Source organism: Schistocerca gregaria, chromosome 2 (assembly GCF_023897955.1).
Source record: "Schistocerca gregaria isolate iqSchGreg1 chromosome 2, iqSchGreg1.2, whole genome shotgun sequence".
NCBI lineage: Eukaryota > Metazoa > Arthropoda > Insecta > Orthoptera > Acrididae > Schistocerca > Schistocerca gregaria.
In genome coordinates this window covers 827,413,262-827,432,822 of record NC_064921.1, presented here as the reverse complement: position 1 = coordinate 827,432,822, position 19,561 = coordinate 827,413,262, and positions in this window count along the sequence as shown.

The following is a 19,561-nucleotide window of genomic DNA, read 5'->3' as shown; positions in this document are numbered from 1 at the left end:
GATTGACTGAGTAACACACGTTGGAGGCGATTACAACTAGAGAACGCTAAGTCAAAGAATGCGTCAGCAACTGGAGTGTTCATCAAAGTCTCACGTGGGCCAGAAAATCTAGCAATTGCTTCAAGAACAATTACAATACTTGACAGCATGAAGCCATAACCTGAGATACAATTATTATTACACTGCACCTGAAAACACTGAGTCTCCATCACCGTTGAGGTAGACACTTTCTACACATCTCATTCGTTAACAGACTTTAGTGCTCAGTACGCTCGTGACGAAGATACACAATGACGATGCAGTACGACAATGCACGGCGCCTTCCGCCTTGAGTCAAGTAAACAAGTTTACTGCGCTGACTAGTTGCTTGTTCGTCGTCAATGTGCAGACACACTGCTACCCTTCTACCACTACGCTGGCGAGATAAAGCGTTGCTTCAGTCATAGAGCTCAAAAAATGGTCCAAATGGCTCTAAGATCTATGGGACTTAACATCTGAGGTCATCAGTCCCCTAGCACTCAGAACTACTTAAACCTAACTAACCTAAGGACATCACACACATCCAAGCCCGAGGAAGGATTCGAACCTGCGACCGTAGCAGCAGCGCGGTTCCGGACTGAAGCGCCTAGAACCGCTCGGTCACAGCTGCCGGCCCAGAGAACTCACCTCAGCATCAATGCTGGCACATGGCACAGAATGTGGCAAAGAATAACAACTCTAGTCGTTTACATACGATGGAGTGTACGCCTATAAGTTACATTTACATCCGACATTGCCAGGCAACATCATTAAATAACATTATAGTGCCGTGCGAGTCAGTATTTCTGTTGCGCCGCATGTTATAGACTCTGCTTTCGCAGTGGTTACATCTTTGGCAGAAGTAGGTGACAGCAGATGGGAGGCTCTATGGAGAACGGCCACAAACACTGAGGTGACAAATCTAGTGGAATTCTTCCCAATATCTCGTAGGACCTCCTCTTGCCCGGCGTAGTGCAGGAACTCGTCCTGGCAAGGACTCAACAAGTCGCTCGAAGTACCCTGCAGAAATCCTGAGTTATGCTACCTCTATAGACATCCATAATTGCTAAAATGTTGCTGGATTTTATGTCTACAGGATTTTGTGCACGAACTGACTTCCCATAATGTCCCACAAATGTTCGATAGGATTCGTGCCGGGCGATCTGGGTGGCCAAATCATTCGCTCTAACTGTCCAGAATGTTCTTCAACGCCAGTACGAACTAACGTGGCCCGGAGACATGGCGTACTGTCATCCACAAAAATTCCATTGTTCTCCTGGACATTAAGGCCATGAATCGCTGCAAATGGTCTCCAAGAAATTCAGTTGTAAGAGAGGACGCAGACTTTCCATGTAAGCCGGCGGGTGTGGCCTTGCGGCTCTAGGCGGTTCAGTCCGGAACCGCGCTGCTGCTGTGGTCGGAGATTCGAATCCTGCCTCGGTCATGGATGTGTGTGATGTCCTTGGGTTAGTTAGGTTTAAGTAGTTCTAAGTCTAGGGGACTGATGACCTCAAATGTTAAGTTCCATAGTGCTTAGAGCCAGTCTTCTTCCTTCCATGTAAACACAGCGCACACCATTATGTACCAGGCCTTATGGACAACTTGGGTACATGGCGTCGTGGCGTCAGCGCCACACTCGAACCGTACTATCAGTTCTTACCAACTGAAATCTGGACTCATCTGACCAGGCCACTGTTTTCCAGACTTCCAAATGATATGATCACGAGCCCAGGAGAGGCGCTGCAGGTGATGTCGTGGCATTGGCAAAGGCGCTCGTGTCGGTCGTCTGCTGCCATTGACGATTACCGCCTAATTTCAGCGCACTGTCCTAACAGATACGTTCGTCGTGCATTCCACATTGATTACTGCTATTTTTTCACGCACTGTTGCTTGTCAACAAGCACTGACAACTCTACACAAACGTCTCTGCTCTAGGTCGTTTAGAGAAGGTCTCGGCCACTGCTTTATCAGTGGTTGGAGATAACACCTGAAATGTGATATTCTCGACACGCTCTTGACACTGTGAATCTCGTAATATTGAATTCCCTAACGATTTCCGAAATGGAATGTTCAATACGTTTAGCTCCTACTACCACTCCGCGTTCGAAGTCTGTTTATTCCCATCGTGCGGCCATAACCACGTCGGTAATCTCTTCAGGTGGATCACCTGAGTAGAAAAGACAGCTCCGCCAATGCACTGCCATTTTATACCTTGTGTACGCGATACTACCGCCATATGTGTATGTGCGTATCGCTATCGCATGACTTTTGTCACCTCATTGTAGATGCGCAAGCCGCTTGACCGTGAGATCGGTAGTTGCTCCGCTAGTGCGAGAGAGTGGAGATACGTTGTTTGGTACCTGGTGCCGGGATGCCTTGAGAAGCGGAACAGAGGCCAAGGCGGCGGCAGCTGCTTCAAGAACAAACTGTCTGGCACCGTAGCTACAGTGCTGTGTGCAGTCGTAATTGTGGGAAGTTCAAGACGTCCGGTGGAAGGCCATCACCTTCTTCTTTCTTCGATGAGAACATCCCCTACTCATGGCTACAAACTTTCGTGTGCTAAGGCTTGATCACTCCTCCGTTTGACTTTGCTTTTGTGCTTTTCAGACCTAGTACCAATTACTGTTGATAATTCGCTACTAAATTTCTTATTTACCTTGTGCTTTTCATTTTTTGCTGTTCATGGCTAAGTGTGATATTTTTGTCTGCTCGTGAGGCTTGATCAGTTGATAAAGCAAGCCCAGTTCTTTTAGTTACTTAGTTACATTTTCCATAGCTCATTTAAACCATTCTTTCGTTGAAATGAAATACCACGAGTCAGTTTACAGGATATGTACACATTTTCTGTTAAAATTAATGAATACAATATTATTTGTAGTCCTGCCCAATGCAGTCTACCCCCTCCTTCCTAGTTGCAGCTATTGTCCACAATAAGCAAAGTCTTTCATCAAAAACTTGAGAAGAGAGAAGATTGCAAAAAGCTTTCTAGTTTACTTAGCTTTTCGTGTAGAGTTGGCTCCAGTTCTTCTTGTTTACGGGTCTGATTCCTGAAGCTGAAATTCTCACATTTTAGGTCCACATGGTTGAATTGATCTAAATAAATTTGATGTGCCAAATAATTCGTAATTTCAAACGTTTCTAAAAAAATTATTTTGACTGTACATTCAGAGCTAGTACTTATGGACTGTAACATCGAAAATAAAGTAATTCCTTTTCGTAAATTTTAGCTTGAAATGTAATATATTGCGTATAAAATTATAGAAAAGTTTTCAGAAAAGGAGCTGAGATAATACTGACCTGTCCAAAATTCGAAAAATAATACTGGCATCGACAACTACAGTTGTTATAAAGTAATGCCAGCGGAGGATGTCCTAATACACCACGCAACTATACTTTTTTTTTACTGGCTACCAATTTTTAAGTAAAATTTTTCAGTGGAACAGAAGAAGTTGTCCAGGAGAAATGATTTTAAATTAGATTTAGAACTAGGTACGCCAGCTGTCAGACATTTTATGTCATTGGGCAAATGATCAAATATTTTTGAGCCACTGACAGCATTAACAATGGGTAATACACGTCAATTTTTTCCTCTAGTGTTGTATGTGTGGACATCACTTTTCTTCTCAGATTTTGACGTATTATTTGTGTCGATGTTCATTAGGGAATATGTGTATAGAGACGATGCAATTAAAATGCATAGTACTTTGAAGAGGTACCTACATGACGTCCATGGATGAACACAATATACCGGGTGATCAAAAAGTCAGTATAAATTTGAAAACTGAATGAATCACGTAATAAAGTAGATAGAGAGGTACAAATTGACACACATGCTTGGAATGACATGGGGTTTTATTAGAACCGAAGAATTAATACAAACATTGAAAAAAATGACCGACAGATGGCGCTGACTTTTTGATCACACGGTAATTTCTTATTGCCCGCTTTTGTGCAATATTTTCTTTCTGAGGGATGAGTTACCCCAAAAAAATTAATTCGTAAGATCTTGTTGAGTGGAAATAAGCAAAATGTATGGTACTTTGCAATCACTTTGCTCTCTCGAGCATTTAGAACAGTTTGATGTAAATGTTTTGTGTTTCATTAACTTCTGGGATAATGTTTTGCTCTGAGTATGCTGCAGCCGGCCGCTGTGACCGAGCGAGTCTAGGCGCTTCAGTCAGGAACCGCGCTGCTGCTACTATCGCAAGTTCGAATCCTGTCTGGAGCATGGATGTGAGTGCTGTCCTTAGGCTAGTTAGGTTTAAGTAGTTCTAAGTCTAGGGGACTGATGACCTAAGATGTTAAGTCCCATAGTGCTTATATCCATTTGAACCAATTTTGTGTATGTTGCGGTAGTAACCTGTGCACGCAATTAATGAGAAAGTTATTGTTATGTACGTGATGGTTCTCCTATTACTCCTGAGTCGGCGTAACAGTTGTGCGCCAAGGGCGATTTTGAAAATCGAAGGCTTGTGCACGGGCAAGAACGACCGCAGTGTAATAAGGCCTTTCTGCCCGCTTAGTTAAAAAATTGAGAAGCTCCTGTGAGTGAGCAAACTCAGGTTAGCTTGTCCGTTTTTGTAGCCTCAGAATTAGAGATGCTATGTTTTCATTTTTCTTAATTAGATGGAGGAGTAGTTTCTTGTTATGAATGTTACAGTAGTAACCAGTGTATGTCATTGACGAGAGTTCTGGTGTTCTTTCAGGCCTTGACGCTTAATGGCAAGGACTGCGGCACATTGGGCGCCAATGGCGTATTGTAAATATTGAACGGCTGTATCTGGAAGAAACCGTCCACGGTGCAGTAAGGTAAACATAGGGTGACAATTGTTGAACTACATGAAATCAAAGCGTCATAACTTCTGAATGGTTTGCGTTAGGACGTTCAAACTGCACTATTAGCCGCGAGGCACGATGGGAGTTAGTACGCGCATTGTTGCTTGGTTTAGCGACGAAGCACACTTCAATTTGGATGGGTTCGCCTGTAAGCCAAATTTGCGCATTTGGGGGATTAATAATCCAGATTTCTCGATAGAGACGTCGCTTCACCTTCAACGGGCGATTGTGTGTTGTGCAGTGTACAGTCACGGAATAATCGGCGCGATATTCCTTGATGGCACGGTGACTACAGAACGGTACGTGAAGGTTTTGGAAGATGATTTCATCCCCATTATCCTAAGTGACTCTGATTTCGACAAGATGTTGTTCATGCAATATTAAATACAAGGTGAACAGCAACAGCCCCAAAACCATTGCTGAGATGGAAACAGCTGTTCAGGAGGTCATCGACAGCATCAATTTTACGACAGTTCAGCGGGTCACGCAGAATTTCGCTATTCTTCTGCGCCTTACCATCGCCAATATTTGCGGGCATATCGAACATGTCATTAGCTAAATTCGGATATCTGTAGTGACGCTTAAATGTCGAATAAAGTGTGTTCACACTGTAGTTTGTAACTAATTTACGTTTTCTTCCCTTATAGTTCAACAATTGTCACCCTGTTTGTTTACTGGATTAAGAATCATCGACCAGCTGACACGAGCACCGAACGTAAAACAGATAATTTTTCGATTTCGTCGATTCTGTTGCTAATCTAAGTGAGGTGGGAAGAGCAAGGTTAGTGCCGATAAACCTCTTAAGTTACTGTCCGTTGCTTGTGAGGCATGATCCGAAGTGTCTTACTGACTGTTTTTCTTGAAATATCGCACTAGATGGCAACTTATAACACTACCGTCCGCCACTGTTAAACCATAACCTCAAAGCTGGAGGCAGTTAGTATAACGAAATTATTTTTATTAAAGCAATTTCAGTGTAGAGAAGCAGAGCAGTGTTACCCTCTGAAAGGAATTTAGTTGTGTTGACAGTAATATATCTAATGGAGGTGGCTTATCTGAAGTGAAAGTTAGAATTACGTAAATATTTAAACAGTAACAAACAATAATTGACCTATCCACAGTATTCAAATGATGATAACAACGGTCGCCAGCCTAATTAGGCATAAGAACGAGTAACATTCTTGTTCAATAAACTGAAAATAAGTAACTTCAATGGGTAAACACAGTCTACACTTTGTCACACGGAAGTGCAATGAACACTGACACCTGCATATGTTCACGTTAAGGTTGGAGCTGACAGAGCAGAACAAACAATTTGCATAAATATAACAGATAACGAAACACACTATTACCTCGAGGACTTAGTCAAACTGAATGGTCTCAATAACGTTACTATTAATATTCACTGTAGAATCGTAAATTGGACATCCTATCTGCCACGAAATATGGATATGGTTCACAGCAAAATTAGTTACTGTGCATAGATTAAGTCTCTCACTATTAAACACCTTTCTACTTAAAATGAAAATTAAATGGAGTTCACTAACACATTACTTCTCACTGCCCTTTGAATAAAGAAGTTACTGTTTTCATAGATAGTGGTCTTTCTATTAATCGTTATCTACCATGAGCACAATAGACAAGCTGTGGATCCCGTTTCACCATTAATATGCACTTTTAATACACAATAGTAACCCAATATTGTACAGAATTTGACTTGGACAGCAAGAGTAATTGAAACTTTCTGTAATTAAGTAACTTTGTGCATTTGAACTTCTTTCAATGGAGGCGGGCCCTTAATCTTGACCACTGTAGCAGGGAAAACTAAAAACATTTTCAATACACTAGAGAACACTAGAGAACAATCAGTTTAATAAGCCACAGCTGCAAAATACTAACGGGAATTCTTTACAGACGAATGGAAAAACTAGTAGAATCCGACCTTGGGGAAGATCAGTTTGGATTACGTAGAAATGTTGGAACACGTGAGGCAATACTGACCCTACGACTAATTTAGAAGCTAGATAAAGGAAAGACCTACGTTTCTAACATTTGTAGACTTAGAGAAAGCTTTTGACAATGTTGACTGGAATACTCTCTTTCAAAATCTGAAGGTGGCAGAGGTAAAGTACAGGGAGCGAAAAGCTATTTACAATTTGTACAGAAACCAGATGGAAACGAAAGAAACATCGGAGTAGATATTAAAATCCATGGAGAAGAAATAAAAACTTTGAGGTTTGCCGATGACATTGTAATTCTGTCAAAGACAGCAAAGAACTTGGAAAAGCAGTTGAACAGAATGGATAGTGTCTTGAAAGGAGGATATAAGGTGAACATCAACAAAAGCAAAGAGAGGATAATGGAATGTAGTCGAATTAAGTCGGGTGATGCTGAGGGAATTAGATTAGGAAATGAGACACTTAAAGTAGTAAAGGAATTTTGCTATTTGGGGAGCAAAATAACTGATGATGCTCGAAGTAGAGAGGATATAAAATGTAGCCTGGTAATGGCAAGGAAAGCATTTCTGAAGAAGAGAAATATGTTAACATCGAGTATAGATTTAAGTGTCAGGAAGTCGTTTCTGAAAGTGTTCGTATGGAGTGTAGCCATGTATGGAAGTGCAACATGGACGATAAATTGTTTGGACAAGAAGAGAATAGAAGCTTTCGAAATATGGTGCTACAGAAGAATGCTGAAGATTAGATGGGTAGATCACATAACTAATGAGGAGGTATTGAATAGTATTGGGGAGAAGACAAGTTTGTGGAGGGATCGGTTGGTAGGACATATTCTTAGGCATGAAGGGATCACCAATTTAGTATTGGAGGGCAGCGTGGAGGGTAAAAAATCGTAGAGGGAGACCAAGAGATGAATACACTAAGCAGATTCAGAAGGATGTAGGTTGCAGTAGGTACTGAGAGACGAATAATCTTGCACAGCATAGAGTAGCATGGAGAGCTGCAACAACAGAGACACAAGCCCTTAACAAGCATGAAAAGTAGTAGTTCTCAACTTTTACTGCAGTAGAACATAAATTGATGTGGTTATAAGACAACAGCACAGCTTTAGGTGATTTTCAACAGGCTGCACTGTGATCATTTGATTTGCAAAACTCTATAAGCCAAAGTTTTGAGAACATTCACTTGTGAAGTTGGCAATAAAATAAAAATAATAAGTAGTTTTAATAGAAAAATTATTTTCAGCAAGCATCATTTACTGTATTACTCAGTTCTGCTACATTAATTTTAATTTAGTTTCTTCTTACTATCTTCAAGTGGCATTATTGAATTAATAACTGGGCTTTCCTATTTTCACAATGTGGACACTCGGTAAGCATTTTTGACAAGGGAAGGACCCTAAGTGGTTGTGTGACTGGGGATAAAAAATGAAGGTAGGTATAAGAGCTCGAGTGTAAGTTACCTTATATTTGAGTACACTAACACATCCAATGAGCTGATCCTTCACTGTACATTATTATAGTTCTTCCGTTCCATTACAGTGATTGCGCAATGTGGTGACGAGTGCATGTTGGTAGGTGGATCTGTAGGTAGAATTGCTGGACTTTGTCATTTCTTGGTGGTGATGATAGATATCCATTCCCATTCCAGCTAGCTAACAAATTCATCCATCCGAGGCTTTGGCACATTGGAAAACGGCACGAAAAGCCGCTCTCGGCACCAGCACAATACACGACTTTTACATAAGCTTGTAATGTATTACTATGTTTACGACGTTTCTCATCGAGCCATATACGTTATCTCGCATTTCTAGCTGCTTCTCTCACACAAATAATGATAAAAAATCAGAAATTCAGAGTCGCCACCAACCCAAGCCCTTCCTAACCGTTTAGAAAAAACGGAGCTCGAAAATTATTAGTTTATTTGCTTTAATAATTTAATTACAAGTACGCAAATTTCTTTAAGCAGCCAGATAAATAGCACTCCATGTTGTACATGAAGCAACTTGATTAATTCAGGAATGGAAATCAGAGTAAGGGGGTAAGATCGACACCAAAGAATTTATCTTTGACATAAATTATTTATTTTTAACTAAATATTTGGTTGCACATCCTAACTACACATAACTAGTGCCTGACTCGAAATATTTAAGTAAGAATTACGCGAGAATGAAACACAGCACAATTTAACTACAGCAAGAAGAAACACAGAAGACCGGGGTGGGAGACAATGATACTATCATCTCCTTTGCATTAATACCATAAAAATATCTAAGTGAGATTTGCATTATGACTCTACACATGCTCTACTCTGTACAGAGGTTCAACCAATACACAACGCTGTGCGATAATTATTTAACATACTAACTGCGTCTGCTGCTTGCAAACGGCCGTTAAACATAACGAAGACCTAACTCAACCTGATTCCTATCACCTGAAACCCCCCTTAAGAGCTACGATCCGTACTCACCAAGCGTTCACCGAAGAGTGCCGCTTTCTCTTACGAGATTGCCTAGCTCCCCGTGCAGCGGAAGCTACCAGACGGGTAGCCCTCCGTCACCAATCTCACACACAAAAACAGCCTTCGACACAGCCTTCGACTAAGGTGAGTAAACCTCTCTGTTCAGGTATTGGAAACCTGTGCTCTCCTTCGAACGAGAAGCAACATCATCTGCTCCCAGCAGACGATGACCAATTCAGCGATTCCCACAAAACAAAACCGAAACCTCACATTAAAACACACATATAATAATGAACAAGCCTTATTTCATTGCTCAGTCTTTCTGGAAGAGTTCATGACTTGAGCTAAAATGAAGTCGTAAAGTGAATAAGTTGTACCGCATTCGAAAAGCGTCTTATGAAACGACTTCACAGGGACGTTTCAAGCTGTTGGCAGTTCGGTAGCTCGTCCACGACTGACTCTTGGTTGCACCTTTCTATCCATGCCAACCACAATTTGCGCGCGCTATTAAGTTCCGTTCCGGAGGGGAACCACACCACCTTTTACATACAAAATAACTAAAAGCCCTTAGTGAGGATCAGTCTTTACATAACAGTAAGTAGTTATTTTAAACAAAACATGTCATTTGCACACATTGGTATTTCTATAAAAAAATATTTAAACAAAATTACAATTATATACATTAAGTTATGTTCCCTCCAAATGAGACAAAGAATTTAAATGATAGATACACTACAATGCATAGAGTCAAACCATGAGATCAAAGTTTTTACAAAGGAAAAAAGCGAACACTCTTGTGCTACCAATACAATCAAACAATATTTACAATGATAGAAGTTAGAACAGACAAAAAAGAAAAATTTCTGTCAGTAGAGCTATGGAGCTCTGGTGTTATGTTAAGATCTTTGATGGCCCGACTAAATTTAAGGAAAAAGCAACAGAAAAAGTAGTACTGTCTGTGCTGTACAGTTATCTCTTCGAATACAATATCAACTCGCCTCGTTTTCACTTAACTCGCCGCTGTAAATTAGGATACGTTATAACGCGAATAGAGGCAGTTGTGTATGAATTAGTCGTCACGATACCGTAATTAGGTCAAATAACAAGCATGTATGGAAGCACCCTTGTTAAGGGGTGAACGGGGTGGTCCGCGAGGGTTGCCGGTGGTTTACCCGACGGACGGCGACGCACTAATTATAGCAAGTGCAAATGAGGGCCCATCAGACTCGATTGCCGAGTGTTGTTGATAATGACCCACATGGCGCACGCGGACCACACACGCGGAGGGCGCGGTAGCGCGCAGTGCGGTTCTAGCGGGCGGAGCCTCCACAAGTCGTGGCCAGGAGATGTAAACACAGCGCTCCGCCAGGCCACTTGCCACCGGCAAGGTCGTGTAGAGCGCACGGGCTAGGGGCTCTTTCCAAAGGCGAGGAGCATGGCGGGTGCTTGTTGGCAGTGGCAGTTGCTGTGCGTCCCGCATGGTGGTCGGCAAAAAGCTTGTGCGCACACACTAATGCTAGGCGCAAACTGAGACGCATACAGCGCGCGAGGCGCGATGCAGCACAGCGCGCCTTTTTTAAACTTCACTGGCTCAAATATGATCTCGTAGATAGGGTGACCAACTTTTCTAAACGAAAATAAGGGAGATTCTTATATACTTGACAAAAAATAAGGGAGATGAATAGCACGGCAAAATTTCGCCAAAAATCAAAGCAGTATTTGTAAAAGTAGACTATTTCTTTACACATCACAATTACTTATGCATATTTTGCAGCAGATTTTGCCTCAGTCAGTAGTTTTGCATCATTTTTAGCAAGTTCAAAGAATTCACTACACTAATAAGGAAAATTCATGGCAACTTGTAGTTCAGATGTGATTAAGTTCGTGCTACTTCTGTTCCTTACATCAGTCCACTTATTATTCATAAGAGAAAATACTCTCTCAGTACTCGCATTCGGGAGGACAACGGATCAATCCCGCGTCCGGCCATTCTGATTTAGGTTTTCCGTCATTTCCCTAAATCGCTCAAGGCAAATTCTGGGATGGTTCCTTTGAAAGGGCACGGCCGACTTCCTTCCCCGTCCTTCCCTAATCCGATGAGGCCGATGACCTCGCTGTCTGGTCTCCTTCTCCAAAACAACAACTATCTCAGTGTGAGCATTACTTCCACGTATACTCATAAAAAAACAAACCAGCTTACCCAAGTTTTCAAAATTAACATTATTTGATTTCGAAGTTGTAAAAACCTGTATTCATTTCTGGCTAACATTACCATGTAAAGAGACGGCACATTTAATTGCATCATTAGAACTACAAAACTCCTCATATAATTCATCTTCATTAATACAATCCAGTTTAAGATATTCTACAACTTCATGCATGTCATTGAATGTCAGTTCCCTTTTTAGACATAGAGGGATTAAACTCTTTAAACTACTATCAAATTTACTACCTAAGTAAGAATATAAACAATCATAGAATTCAATGAAGTTCTTCTCACTACTAGATTTCAAATTTAAATTAATAACAGAGGCTAGTAATTTATTAGTACCACTACCAAAAACTCTATTTTCCTTTCTCTGTCTAATTTTACTAATTAGTAAGTTTACAGCTTCATGAGATTCCATAATGCTAAGGCCGGAATTCTCCAAATACTTTGCTTTTTGAATGAAAACATTTCCAATATTCACAAAAAACTAATATAAGCTTGAAAAATTGTTTCTACTTCTGAATTTTCATTGCAAAACTACTTTTTCAGAACTGTCAGCTTTTAAAATAGCTTTTTATAGGCTCCCAATTTTTTAAAAGCTTTTCTACAGCAGTAGGTATTCACATGTCGCAAGATTTCAGCCCATTCCACATCATCAAATTCAAAAAATGATTTTAGCGTTTCCATTCGTTTGGCAGAACAGGAAAAGTGACAATATATTTTTACCACCAACACTTCAGCATTTGCATATTGTAAACAGATGGAAGCATGTTTCATTGCATTATGAAGTACATGCTTAAAACAACTTGCTTTAAGGAATTTTTTAATTTTCGTTAGTTAATAGTTTCATGACTGAATTATGCTTTCCATAATTTATATTTTCACCATCACCACAGTATGACGATATATTAATGATATTCAAATTATTTGATTTCAGTGAGATTAGGACGCGATGCGACGGGTCGCGTGGTGTTATGGTTGTGGCACAATTTCGGGAAGGATGAGGCGGGGAGCAGGAGGCAGTCCTGTCATATGCTCACTTCGGCATGGCACATATGGGCAGTGGAAGTATTGCCCATCCGAAAAATACGGCCTTATAGTATACTGAATTTTATTTGTCGCTGAGTAGCGTTTCGTTTTTCGCCGTTCAAGCGGTCCATTTCTTTTCGTTAGTACGCAACAGTTTTCAGTTACATATATCATTACTGTTTTTTTATTTTGTTTTTCTTTCGTCAAGAACAATGCACAGCTCAATAACTGGTGAGCTTTGAGCCACTGGTATTATATCTTCTGCCTCCACAACGTTTTCAGATCGTAAGAAGCGACAGACGATTCATCGTGAGGGTAGCGAATAAGAAAGTAACTCCTTCCGAACAGGCCGTGAAGGCCCAACGGTACCGACCGGCCGCCCTGTCATCCTCCGCCCAGAGGCGACACTGGAAGCGGTTATGGAGGGGCATGTGGTCAGCACACCGCCCTCTCTGCCGTATGTCAGTTACAGAGACCGGAGCCGATACTTCTCAATAAAGTAGCTCCTCAGTTTGCCTCACAAGGGCTGAGTGCATCCCGCTTGCCAACAGCGCTCGGCAGACCGGATGGTCACCCATCCAAGTGTTAGCCCAGCCCGACAGCGCTTAACTTCGGTCCGACGGGAACCGGTGTTACCACTGCAGCAAGGCCGTTGACAATCAGAAAGTAAGGAATATTATAAAGTCACCCGATCTAGAAGCGAAGCAGGAAAGTAAAACAAGGTTATCTACTAGCTGCTTGTTATGCTGACGTATCTTTATGATCTACTGCAAAAAGTCGAAAAGGCGTTGTTTTCATAGGTATGATCCTTCGCGCTTCTGGTAAAATGGGTCCAAGGTGTGAAGTATTTAAGTTTCACTATCATTACTAGGATATGGATGCAATAAGAGACATTATACTACGTACATATGGAAATCACATTTCCATTGCAAGCTAGAAACAATCTACAAGCCCTCACGAAAAACAATATTTTAATTGGCTCACCATGACGAGAAAAGGCATTTCAGCAGTAATAAACTAATTAGACCACAGGCTACACAAATTAAAAAAAATTGTCGCTATTAGTCTGAAAATATAAGTATTCTGAAAGAGTGTGGTGATTTTGATATATTTAATTTTTTAACATTTATTGCCGACAAAGGCAGATCTACTCCCATGACAACGTTTTTCAAACGACATGAACTCCCGCTCAAAGGTCACACATGGTTAGCGTCTGCATTCCTCTCGCCCGCATTATTCTCAGTTACTGACAATACACTGACCATTGTGTTGTGCGACAGATAATTTGTTTATTTTTCTCAATAACACGTATTATATTCACGAATGTCACATTGTCAGTTTGGCAAGCCGTAGGTAAGTAACCAGCATCTGGCATGTGCACGTCATTCCACCTACAGGGAACGTTCGTCATTATTTTCCTACTGCTCAGATCACGAAAAGGAATAAAATCCTTTGGTAAATTTCCATTCCAGTCGCTCAGTGTTACAAATGCGATCGATTACGGGGATTCAACCAAAATTACATCATAATTAGCAATTTATTCTTGTGTGAATTGTTAACCATTTCTCATTCGAAGAAGCAGCATAATTTATGAGTAACGGCCACATTTCTCTTGTTCACAGGTTTAATTGTACATACTTTGCCAAAACAAAGTATAATTTGCGCAAATTCATCTTACAGCAGCTATTGCGAGGGAATTGTGAAACAGAGTGCCTCATTAAACAAGTAATTGGCGACCAGAAAGCTCAATGGCTTAAGAAAAACCTCATTGTATCAGTTTGCAATAACATAAGAGAAGAAATTTCATGTTTATTTTCATACAAGGAAACTCTCGTTTCACTAGCTGTCGATAACTCTTAAAAAATTACAGTCCCTGAAGCAAAAGAAAGAGAATGTTCCGTATATTTACGAATTGGCAAAATATTCTCCTTCCTGTGTGCTACCATTCGCTAAAATCTCGTTTCGACGTCTCGAACGGTTTAGGAGATACGAGAGATGGGAATATTTCATTCTCGCAGATATGACATCGGGTGTGAATAGAGACTTCCTCCCAAGTCTAAAGAAAATATTAGCTAAATTTCATATGCAGCAACATATGGTACAATACATGCAAAATCATAGCGATTCCTATTTTTCATTGCAAAGTTTTATAAGTTTGCAGTTGCTGTTGTTGTGGTCTTCAGTCCCGAGACTGGTTTGATGCAGCTCTCCATGCTACTCTATTCTGTGCAAGCTTGTTCATCTCCCAGGACCTACTGCAACCTACATCCTTCTGAATCTGCTTAGTGTAAGTTTGCAGTATCTTACTGAAATGTGTGTATCACAATAAGTATGACCATTAGCGAGATGACGGGCACTTCGCCACAAAGCCAACTTATCACGCTACAAGCATGGTAAAAATCAGATATTTTTGCTGAACAGTTTCTGCAAAATCGGTTGAGAAAGATTACAGGATGCGCGAGCCAACTGGCGCGTTATTTGACTAGACGTGCTACATTCACAACAATTCGGGGGTGTTTTGATAAGTCTCGCAAAATTTTAACGATTGGCAAGCTCGATTATTCCAAGCATCGTCTAAAGAATTTCAACAATGTACAGCGTACAGTTCGCTGCTTCACAACCGTCTGAATTGGTCAGTGTGTCGACTGCGACTTAAAAAAGGGGAAACCGAATTTCGTGTTGTTATTCAATATTTTCGTTTGAAGGGTTGGACTGCTGCACAAAAGAAAATGGAACTGAATGAAGCTCATGCCGACATTGTACCTTCAGTTAGGAATCTAAACGTGGTCGGACGAGCACAGAAGACGAAGCACACTGTGGCCGTTTAGTTAATGCCACCACAAAGCAAACCGCTGACAAAATCACTGATGTAGTAATCCAAGATCGCCGAATAACATTCATGAGAATGGTGAGGCTGTAGGCATCTCAACTGATCAAGTGCGTAATATCTGCACGGGGGATTGTCTTCGAAGATGCTGCGTGAGAGATGGGTGCCGGGATTGCTCACAGTCGACCAAAAACCTCGTCCAGTGCGATGTTTCAGCGCAATGTCTGGCGATGTTTCATCGCAATCCGAAAGCCTTTTTTTTCTGCGCTAATTTCTGTTGATGAAGCCTGGATCTATCTTTAGACACCAAAACGGCAATCAAAACAATGGACAAAGGCTGGCGAAAGTGCCCCGAAGAAGGCGAAGACCATTTTGTTAGTTGGTAAGATGATGGCCACTAGTAGAGGTTGGAACGCCAGTGGAAATGAAATGGCAGGCATAACTGAAGCCCTGGGTGGAAAAGCCCACAATGGTGTGTTGGTCCTGCTTGACACACGAAGTAGCGAAGACGGACGGTCGGGGCAGCTGAGCGCTGAACCACAATACAACGGCGGCCGGCCGTTAATGTAGCGGGGCTGGGGCTGGAAGGTTAACCGGATAATGCTTCCGAAATCACGCAGGCTGGGTTATTTCCGAGGATTTTTACTCTGAGAAGCGTACCATTGTATGTATTCCTAGTAAATGGGGATAGATATTTCCTCGCAAAAGACTAAAATATGGTTGGTCGGCGTTCAGAAGAATCTGTAGAGAGGGAGAATATTCCGTGGTTTCGAGAATATGATTCACTTTCGGCAGTTACGAGGGAGGGGAGCCGAGCTCTGCTGGGAGGACAGTGGTGGAGAGAAGGAGTCATTCGTTTTGAGCGCCCGTATTTGACGGTCGCTCAGTATCAGCTTTTGTTAGTACAGATGGACTTGCTGTCTTTGCTCTTAGGAAATTTTATAGTCAGAACAGTTAGGTACTATACTGTTGTGAAATTATCAATTCTGGACTTCGCCTCTGGGTAGGGAGTGGTCATTGAGTACACAGCGTTCAGTGAATGAGAGCACTTCTTCTGTCTATACTCATGTAGAGACGTTATCTAAATTCCGTCCTTGTGCCTAGGAGTTCGCGTTTCTTGTCTGTAGAACACAGAGAGGAGAAGACAGTATTAGATTATAACAGTGTGTGAAAGAGTTTATTTTGTGGCTTCATTTGTTCCATCATTGCAGACGTTTACGAGAACCACTACTCCAAGGCACTGGATGCAGTACATACAGTGATATTGTTATTTGCTTCAGCTTATTGGTGCTATAAGGCTAAACAGCTGTGGGCACATAAGTTTTATTTCCACTGAGGTTACACACCACTGCAGATCATCTTTGAAAGTAGTTATTTCTATTGTTTGGTACGTAGATCTAGCAATATTTATATTAGATCGCGTAGCCATAAAAAGGGGCAGATTTGGGCAATTGATGAATCATATTAGTTTGGAAATTTATTTGTATCTCTTTATGCCCATTGGACATTGATATAGAAACATTTGTAAGGCACAAATGAGTTTTAATCTACAATAAGTGTATAAGCATAAACAGCATTTATGATTTTGTAGTTACTAGTTGCCTTAAGCATTCATTTATGTTTATGTTGTAGCTTATGTGTTAAAGAGGCAACGGCCTTGCCACAGTGGATACACTGGTTCCCGTGAGATCACCGAAGTTAAGCGCTGCCGGGCGGGGCCGGCGCTTGGATGGGTGACCATCCAGCCGACAGGCGCTGTTGCCACTTTTCGTGGTGCACTCAGCCTCGTGATGCCAATTGAGGAGCTACTCGACCGAATAGTAGCGGCTCCGGTCACAGAAAACCATCATAACGACCGGGAGAGCGGTGTGCTGACGACACCCCCCTCCTAACCGCATCCTCAACTGAGGATGATACGGCAGTCGGATGGTCCCGATGGGCCACTTGTGGCCCGAAGACGGAGTGATGTGTGCTATGTGTTAAAGAGCAAGAAGGAGGAGATAATATCACCATCAAGAGGTCCTAACAAGAAGGAGGATATAATATTCCATTAAGAGATCCTAAGATCTGCCTCAGGCGGTAGTCAAACAGGGCCATATCTTAAGTTTCGCATTCAGCATTTTTCGTTGCGCACATCCATTTTACATCCACCTGGAGTAGTATCACGGAAGTTTATTCAGTTATTCAGTGATAATTGGGATATGTTCATGCCTCGTAAATCTCTGTTGTGTTCGAACTCACCTTTGTGTCAAGGAAACGGCCAAGTCTCTAAACCCGTTCGCTCGCCGCCGTGGTTAAAGTACAACGTGCACTGAAAAATGGCACTATCCAAAACCGACACGAGGCAAGTGTGTTGCACCACAAGCCATAGATGACTGGCTTGTAGGACGGCTGTGGAGATGTGTACGGGCGAATAGACGTGCAACTGTTGAGTAACTGACCTCCCCGATGAACCAAGGAGCTGCCAATAGTGTCTCCCCAACCACCGTTCAGGAAATGATGTGCATGGGCCTCCACAGTAGGGTTCTGGTTCCGGCATCCATGCTGACTGCTGTACATCGCTGACGAAAGCTGTAATTTGCACACCAGTACCGGAAAAAAAATGTACGCCCGCTGAGTGCACACGTGGCCCTTTCAGATGAATCACGTTTTATATTCCATCCTACAGATGGCCGTTCGCGTGTACGGGGTGAAATGTCTGAAAGCAAACATAGTGCCACAATCGTCGGAAGGGTCCAGGCCCGAGGAAGAAGCTTTCTAGTCTGGGGGATGTTTCCGTGGCATTCCCTGGGTGATCTCGTCATTTTGGAAGGTACAATGGATCAACACAAGTATGCTTCTTTCCGTGGAAATCATGTCGGCTGCTTAATTCAGTTAGTTTTCCCACGGCACAATGACATCTACCAGCGGGACGGTGCAACCTGCTACACAGTACGCAGTGTACGTGCGTAGATCGAAGAGAAGCAGGATGTGTTTACCGTACTCCCCTGGCTACCAAATCCCTCGAATTTAATTGAGAATCTGTGGGACCATCTCGATCGGGCTGTTCGCGTCATCGAACCTAAGCCGAAAAAACCAACGCAGATGGCCACGACACTGGAGTTATCATGAATCCATATCACTGTCGGTGACTTCCAGACCCTCACTGACTCTCTTGGTGCACGTCTCGCAGAGGTGCGTGTCGCCGAACGTGGTTGTTCAGGCTTTTGACGAGTGGTGACATTAATGTGATTGGACAGTGTATATTACTTATATTTTATTGTTTACTGTTACTTCAATCTCTGTCTTACCCTACAGTCCACGGAAGTTACATTTCAACGTCCTATAATCCTGTCCCTTCTTGTCAATATTCTCCATGCATTCCTCTCTTCGGCAATTCCATGAAATAACTCTTCATTTCTTACCTTTTTTTCACCTAATTTTCCATATCCTTCTACAACACCAACGCTTCCATTTTTTTTTCAAGTTTTCCCACAGTCCATAATTCACATTCATTCAACGCTGCTCATCAGATCTCATCCCCAAAATTACGGTTGATGTTTGATACTTTTTGCCAGGGATTTCGTCTTTAGCTGTGCTCTTCTGCTTTATATTTCCTCTTTGCTATATGTATCAAATATTTTGTAAAATACCTTCATTTTGCCCACTTCTCCGACCCTAATTTTGATTTCTGCTGCTCCTAATCACCTTCGTTTTGTTTTGCCCCTTTTGCTTAGTACGTCCTCGTTAGACTGCTAGTTCCATTTAACAGGTCCTCAAATTTCCCGTCACTTTCACTTAAAACACTAACGCCTTCAGCGAATCTTACCAAGCGTACGGCACCCGAGGACGCGTTTCTTACGTTCGACATAGACTGCATGTGGTACAAGGTTGTTAATTGGACGATACCGATCACTGGAAAACTGGTAAGCATATAGCTGATCTGAACAGATGTCTGTGGAACGTCCAGTAACCTAGAAACTCTCGAGCACGTAATTTTGTGAGGAGCGTTCGCAGCCGTTTCGTTGTCCACTACTGCAACATAAAAAAAAATTGAAAAAGAAACGCACTTGGTGGATGCAGAATGAAAATTAACTGCTCAAATGACGTGAATTTGCTACTAATTATTGCATGTAAATGACGAAAGCTCCTCTTTTATTACATAAATGGAGTATCTAAACACCAGTATCCCCCGGTTCTTAAATTTTGTCACACTTTTGAAATCGCCTGATATTGTTCGCTGTT